The 6,780-nt window shown below is 48.0% G+C and overlaps 1 long non-coding RNA gene across 1 annotated transcript; it reads right to left on the bottom strand.

Annotated features, from left to right (window-relative positions):
- Positions 1-354: 354 nt before the first annotated feature.
- On the bottom strand, positions 355-5,770 carry LOC128351828 (uncharacterized). The gene is made up of 2 exons (XR_008320065.1): positions 5,606-5,770; positions 355-791 (listed from the first exon to the last, which is right to left on the bottom strand). It is a non-coding gene; the product is annotated as an uncharacterized LOC128351828 (long non-coding RNA).
- Between the last annotated feature and the right edge of the window lie 1,010 nt (positions 5,771-6,780).

Here is a 6,780-nt window from a genome sequence, read left to right as displayed (position 1 = left end):
CCTCTGGGTCATTAATGACAGCCAAGAAATGGAGAAACGAGAGTTCTTCCATTATCTAAAGGTTGACCAACCCTGTTTGGCAGGAAAAGTAGAACGGATGGTGACAATTGGTGCCACAGAGTAGGAGACAATTAAGTACATGAGTTCTGTTTAAAGAAAATTGTGCATTTTGTTGTATAGCCTGGGAAAATAAGGCAATTTCATATCAAAATATAAGGTAACATTTCAGAATCACAGCCATTTCTTTCCAAGCTGTTGCCAAGCATGACGACAATAAGGTTCTATAAATTCATTTTAAATTCCTGGAAACCTAAAAAAGTAAACTTTTATTTTCCTAATAAAAGACAGCAGCTGTCCAACATTTAAAATTTATTGGTGCACAATATAAAATAGATAAAATACCATTCTGGGTAGCTAGTGTAGAGTTTGATCTGGGACGTGATCCATTGACATCATTAGAGTGGGTTCTGCACCTGCGCCGAAGCCTCTCGGTATCGAGTTCTACAGCTCCTCTTCAGCGCCTGCGCCCCACCCCACGTTACCACATGGCTATTTAAGGCGGGAGGAAGCGCAGGCATCTCAGTTTCTTTTTGACCGCCGTAGGGATTGCTCGCGATTTCTGCGGCTCCTTCATTTTGGTTCCTTGCGATTTTTTTTTACAAAGTTCTGCTACACAGTTCTGATCTCGGACCAATTGTTGACTATTCTTTGGATTTGTGATTTGGACTGCTTGATTATTGGATTTGACCTCGGACTGTTTTTTGGTTCTCCTGTTGTGCGCCGTTTTTCAGCTGTTGAAAGAACAGACGGATTTTGGCTATTTGGCGTGGATTGTATCAAGGAGCGAGTAAAATGGACACCCCTAAGGGGGAAAAGACATTTAAACGCTGCCCTAAGTGTAAAGCAAAATTGCCTTCTCAAGACGGCCACAGTTTGTACCTGTTATATTTGAGAGAGGCCCATTTAACCTCGACCTGCAAAGTCTGCCAATCTTTCTCTAAGCAGATGAGGAGGAATAGGGAGCTTCATTTACGGGCGGCTCTGTACGACGATGCATTAACTGCACCCTCCACTTTATCAAAGTCACCACAAGGCATGAGGGCCCTGGGTTCGGCCCAGTCTAAAACCTCTACGCCCGCTGATAAGACCCCTAAGCCCTTGAAAAGGCAGGGTGAGAAAATGGCATCAGCCAAAAAGCCTGCGAAACAGGCTAAAAAGATATCAACCTCCAGCTCGCCGCCGTCACTGAGGTTGGCTCAGGAGATGAACGTCGTTTCAGCGTCTACTGCACGATCGACATCGAGAAAAACAGCCCCCTCAACATCGACATGTTTTGGCCATTGGCCGTAAATAAAGTATCTATCTATCGACGTTGATATCGAGGGAGTCCTCTCCATCGAAGACGTCAGACTGCTTGACATCGACATCGAAGCCGAGAGAGCCTTCGACATCAAGAGCACTGAGCTACATGACACCGAAATCACCATCGATGCCCAAAGACGCAACATCATCATAATCATCGATGCCGAAAGATACATCACAAGTGGATGCCTCTTGCTACAACATAGCTACAACAAAGCCGATTGCTTCGACATCAATGCCCACGATCCGATCGGCCTGTGATCTGGGACCCGCCATGACTCCAATTAGATCCCCCTCGACGTCGAGAGATGGGGAATAATTGTCGGCGTTGAACACGCCTGCTAACATCACTACTGTGACTCCTCAATTCCTAGCTCCAGTGACTTTCTCTCTAGAAGAGGATGATCTCTCAGATGCGGAACCCACTTCTTTAGACCCTCTTCTAAAGATGCTTGATTCGACTGCTACTACCCCCTCAACCTTTCCACGCGTTTCCACACACTGATGATAGCCAGGCACCGGTTTCAACCCTGGCTCATGGGCTACTGCCTTCCACTCAACTAGCCACTCCAACTCCATGGCACACTTGCGGGTTTAGCCATGCCGTGTCACTGTTGAGAGAGAAACAGCCTTACCAGGTACCGCCTCGCCAGGGGTAGCGTATGACTTCCAGGAAGACCATGCATGGAGACCTGCAAGCTCTGCAGTCCAGCATCCAGACAACTCAGTTCTTCAACAGCCTGATTTGGGTGCTCCACCGCTTCGTATACGTCCGTTATCAGCAGGAGATACTCCTGCTGCACCTGTTAAAGTGCAAAAGGTGGCTTCCACTCAAACTCCTCGGCCTTTTATTACCAAGAGAGGATCCCAAACAACAGTGCACACATTCACTACCTTGGCAATGCAAACCAAACCCTTGCCAACACTGCTTCCTCCACCTACTGCTTCTCCAGGGCCACCATCATCGAGTCAAACCCATTCCAAGGAGGGCTTGGAAGATAGTCACCATGGTTCCTCCAATTTTGAGTTGGATACCGAAACTGTGGAGGCAGATACTTCTCCAGATGGGACTACTCCGGCCCATGTGTCACCGACAGAAGAACTAAAGGCCTACCACTCGCATGTGAAGCAGATGGCTTCTGCGCTGGGTCTGGATCTGTCTTCTCAGCTAAAAACCATAGATGATCCAGTCTACAATTTCATGCAGCATTCTCAGTCTGCCCATGCCGTCGCGTTACCACTACTACGCATAATATCTAACGTGGCACAGTGCACCTGGCAAGTACTGCACACTTCTACTCCCACGTCAAAACGCTTAGAGGGCCTCTACCGCGTGCAGGAGCAAGATAACCTGTACCTATTCAAATATCCAATTCCGAACTCCTTAGTCATCGATTGTGCGACCAGTTCCAGATCGGGAAGGAGGCACACCACCCCAGCTGATAAAGAAGGGAGAAAACTAGATGTTATAGGTAGAAAGCTATATTCTACATCATGTCTTTCAGCGAAAGTGGCAAATTACTCGGCCTGCATGGCAAAGTATAGCTATTGCATTTGGGAAGATCTGGAGAAAGATTTGGATGCTCTGTCTCCAGAAGAGTTCAGCATAAATTCCACAAGACTATGCAAAAAGCAGCTGACCTCACCTGCCAACAGCTAAGTATGGCCAAATATCTGGCAGAATCAGAATCCAGAGCCATCACTACAGCAATAACTCTGAGACGCCATGCATGGCTTCGGTCTGCCTCCCTCCAGCAAGATATGAAAGACAAAATAGAAGGATTGCCTTTCGACGGCAAGGGCCTTTTCTCCAAGGAGACTGATGCGACCATGGAGAAAATGAAAAAAAATAAAAATAAAAGTTTATGGCCAAAACTTTTACGACCTCGCCTTGACCTTGGAAAACCGAGATCCTTCTATTGCCCGTGCCCTACATATAGACAACAGGACCGGCGGGACTACTGCAAGTCATACCAGCCTTATAATAAGCATAATAACCAACAAAAAGGCAAATTTCGGTCGAGTCAACGAAAACCGACAGAAGAAAACAAGCAGCGACTTTGAGAATCAGGACAGCCCATCGCATCACCTAGTACCACAGCTTTACTCGCCTCCCCAGAACGTCAGGGACAACAGGGGATCAGCATACAACACCCAGCCGTCCCCAATAGCCACCAACTCCATCAGGTTGGCGAGTCATGCGCAAGCATGGCGCCACATAACATCAGACTGTTGGGTTCTGAAGACTGAGTATGGTTATGCCATAGAGCTCAAAGCTCGCCCCCGTTTGGGGGGCATTCGCTTCACGAAGGAGATGCCGGCCTTATACCAAGAGGTGCAAGAACTCTTGCGCAAAAAAGCTGTTGTGCCAGTGCGATGGGCGCAGAGACGGGAGGGGTTTTACTCCCGCTATTTTCAGATTCCGAAGAAGGATGGGGGGATATGTCCAATTATGGACCTGAGACATCTAAACATGTACGTCCAAGTAAAGAAGTACCGCATGACAACGTTACAGGATATCCTGCTGCTTCTACATCAGGAGCGGTGGCTGGTGACCTTAGACTTAAAGGATGCTTACTTTCATATAGGGATCTGTCCATCCTTCTGGAAGTATCTTCGATTCACTGTAGGAAATGCGGTTTACCAGTACTAAGTACTACCATTTGGACTTTGCACTGCCCCGCATGTCTTTACAAAGTGCATAGTGGTGGTAGTGGCCCACCTGAGGATAAAAGGGCTAAAACTATACCCCCAGCTCGACGACTGGCTCCTTTCATCATGGGACAAAAGTGAGTTACTTTCTCAGATAAAATATATGTAGAGACTTCTCCAGGACCTCTGGAGGTCAACTGGAAGAATCCAGCCTCACGCCAGTGCCCGTCACGGCATTCATTGGGGCTGTGCTGGATGCCACCCTAGGGAGGGCGTTTCTACCAGAGGACCATTACCAGACCATCGCATCCCTGGTGCACCAATTTCAAAGCAAGCCTTCACAACCAGCTTGTCATTTACAGCGCTTATTGGGCCTAATGGCCTCCTGCAACTCTATGGTGCCGTACACCTGTCTGAAGATGAGGAAGTTACAGATGTGGTTCCTCTCTTCCTTCAGCCTGCTGAGGGACAGCCCAGAGAAGCGCCTACTGGATCCCATGCCAGTTCTACGCACGTTGTCCTGGTGGACTCAGAAGACCAACCTGCTCAGGGGAGTACCCTTTCAGGCACAGCCTCCATCAGTTTGGGTCACAACGGATGCTTCCCTACAAGGGTGGGGGGTGTCATTGCAATGCCACCACGACTCAAGGCCTCTGGACACACTCACAGAGCCAGCTACATACAAACTTTCTAAAACTATTAGCAGTCTTCTTGCAATGAAGTCTTTTCTTCTGATGCTACGGGGCCGGGTTGTAAAGTTACAGCTTGACAACACGACGGCTATAGCCTACCTGAACAGAGAGGGAGGAACAGTCTCAAGGTCTCTGTGCGCCCTGAGCCTGCAGATTTGGCATTGGTGCATCAGGAACAGTATTACGTCAATGACCATCCACATCAAAGGCACGGACAACGTACTAGCAGATGGCCTCAGCCGTTCGTTCTTGACGGAGACCCGACACAAGTGGGAACTGAACGACACTTACCTATGGATGATATTCCACCTATGGGGTCATTCAGAGATCGACTTATTTGCTACGTGGCAAAACACAAAATACAAGCTGTTCTGCTTGAGAGCAGGTCATGATCCTCGCTCTTTGGGAGATGCCTTCCAGCTGGACTGGTTGGAAATTTGGAGTTCCATGTTTCCCCCTTTGCCGCTTTTGGGCAGAATTGTAGCACGCCTGCTGTCAGGCTATGTGAAGTACATCCTAATCACACCATGGTGGCCCCGCCAAGCATGGTTTCCGCATTTACTGAGACTGATTTTGAACAACTTTCAGAGACTTCCCAACCACCCAGACCTCCTGATTCAGGACAACGGGTGCCTGCTACACCCGGGAGTTCTAACCCTGCAACTGACAACGTGGAAGATCGACTCCTAAAACAGATAATGCTGAATCAACGCAAACCTACTACAAGACAAAATTATGCCAGCAAATGGAAGAGGTTAGCTGTCTACGCTTCGTGACATGCTTTTCGCCCTAAATAAGCTCTTTCGCCCTAAATAAGCTTATGGCTCTCCGGATGGATATCCCCTACACATGTTTCTACCCAGACAAGGTTCTCCTTTGATCTGATATCTCCTTCTTACCAAAAATTGTGTCGGACTTCCACATCAACCAGGATGAGGTATTGCCCACTTTCTTTAGATCTCCAACCACATCGCTGGAAAAGGCTCTGCATTCTTTAGATGTTCACAGGGCGCTTCTTTATTACCTTCTAAGACTAAACCTTTCCGGTCATCAAGGAGTCTGTTCATCTCCTATAAAGGGAATAACAAGGGACAGGCGTTGTCTAGGCAGAGACTGTCACACTGGCTTGTAGAAACCATCCATCTGGCATACTCTCTACAGAAGATTCAGCCCCCGAAGACCATCAGAGCACACTCCACAAGGGTGTATGGGGCTTCAGCTGTACACCTGGCTGGCATATCTTTTTAGGATATTTGCAAGGCTGCTACTTGGTCATTGGAACAGCCATTTGTGAAACACTACACCATAGACTTGCAGTCTGCTGCGGAGGCGAATTTTGGGAGAGCTGTCTTAAAAAGGGTGTTACAATGACTACTGCTCCCTCCTCCTTTTGGAGCTAACTAGACACCCACTCTAATGGTGTCAACGGACCACGTCCCAGATAAACAGGTTGCTCACCTGTAACTGATGATCTGGTAGTGATCCGTTGATATCCATTAGACCCTCCCGAACCTCCCCTCCGCAGTAGTACTTGCCCTACATAGTAGAACTTACCTGCTTATTCGACTGCTTCAACGGTCTACAAGGAACTGAGGTGCCTGTGCTTCCTCCCGCCTTAAATAGCCATGTGGTCACATGGGGTGGGGCGCAGGCGCCGAAGAGGAGCTGTAGAACTCAATACCGAGAGGCTTCCGCACAGGTGCAGAGCCCACTCTAATGGATATGAACGGATCACTACCAGATCATCAGTTACAGGCGAGCAACCTGTTTTTGTGTACTGCTCTTTAAGGAGGCAAACCCAGAAGGTCTCAGCATGAGATGGCACATGAGAGGAACTAGGAAAAGCAGTTTTAAGAGCTTTGCAAATGGTTCAACCTGGGTCTGAATGGCCCTAGGCCCAGACAGCATAGCATGCAGAGACAGCCTTCAGTTAAGCTGTGCTTATAATTTCACCAATCTTTCTGCCCGGAGATATTCCAGTGAGTTGTAGGCAACAAATAGTTGAGTTATTCAAAGAATTCTGGTTTGTGCTACTGTTCTTACACATTTGGTAGGGTTAGCACTTGAACTCCCT

Source organism: Hemicordylus capensis, chromosome 3, assembly GCF_027244095.1.
Source record: "Hemicordylus capensis ecotype Gifberg chromosome 3, rHemCap1.1.pri, whole genome shotgun sequence".
In the NCBI taxonomy this organism is placed as follows: Eukaryota; Metazoa; Chordata; class Lepidosauria; order Squamata; family Cordylidae; genus Hemicordylus; species Hemicordylus capensis.
Note: the sequence above shows the minus strand (reverse complement) of the source record. Positions and strands in the feature narration are given on the sequence as shown.